We start from the raw sequence: 1,403 nt of genomic DNA on the forward strand, positions 1-1,403 counted from the left end.
CACATTCTGAAATATCCAACTTATTTTACTGACCATTGATATTATACTGAAAGTCTTAAAAAAGGTTTTACTACAAGTATCACATAAACTTCAACAGTTTTAAAGATCAATGACAATAAGGTCAAGGTTAGATAAATTCTGTCAAGTGTCAAGACAGACATGGACACCTCACATTTATTCCATACACAAAATATTGTTGCCATATTGATTATGGTAGAAGAAAAACAGACGGAAAAACACAAAATTATATTTGACTAATTTAACCATGTAAATGAGGTCAAGGTCGGATGATGCTGGCCAGAAAGACATGTTGACCTTACAGTTATTCATATACGAAGTAATGCTGCCCTATTCTATTAGTATTTGAAAAACATACCGATACACAAAATCTTATCATTAACCGATTAACTATAACAATGGGTCAAGGTCATACGAAACCTGCCACACTGACATGCACCCCTACAATCATACCATACACCACATATAGTTGATCTACTGCTTATAGAATCTGAGAAACGGACCTTATCACATAACTTAAACACTGACCATTGAAATTGAGGTTAGGTGAATCCTGTAAACATGGAAGTCATTTTTAGGTCAGTATCTGCATACAGCCAAAGTTTATATGGTCAATGCATTTTCTATTCATAAAAAGCTCAGTTGAAGCCTAATTTGTTTATACATGTACATTGTAATAATTTGTTTTATCACCTATTCACTGTTACTTCGCCTTTACATATAGTGAAAACTGCTTACATAAATCATAAAATAATAAGAGTGCACAAACTGAAATGAAACATGACTGACATGTACATCATAAAATATTTCCATACACCAAATAAAGTTGACATATTGCATACAGTATCAGAAACAGACCAAACCATAAAAAAATATTTAACCATTGAACTATGAAAAATGCTCAAGGTCAGACAAAACCTGCCAGTTGGACATGCAAACCTTACAATCATTCCACTCACCAAATAATGTAGACTTATTGCCTGCAGTATCTGAGATATGGATTAACCTGGATCCAGGAAATGAAATGGAGGTCAAGTAAAAACTGTCAGAAAAGCACGACCTTGCTAGGTATACACATACCAAATATAATTATCGTATTACTCTTAAAATGAGAGAGTTAACATTATTAGCTAGATAAGTCCAACTACCCGTCATCCTCAGAATATTTGTAAAAATCAAAATCGTGTGACCATGCACATTTTCATAATGTGTAAAAAAACATCCTACAAAATATTAAAGTTGTACCTCCAAAACTGTAGGATGAGATAGTTAACACCACTAATTTTCACTATCCCTATGTATCCCTTTAAACTTTTAAAAATCTAATATATACTATAGAAATCCAAGAAAGTATTAAATCTAACAAAGCAAAAAATAAACACTTA

Source organism: Mytilus edulis, chromosome 9 (assembly GCF_963676685.1).
Source record: "Mytilus edulis chromosome 9, xbMytEdul2.2, whole genome shotgun sequence".
In the NCBI taxonomy this organism is placed as follows: domain Eukaryota; kingdom Metazoa; phylum Mollusca; class Bivalvia; order Mytilida; family Mytilidae; genus Mytilus; species Mytilus edulis.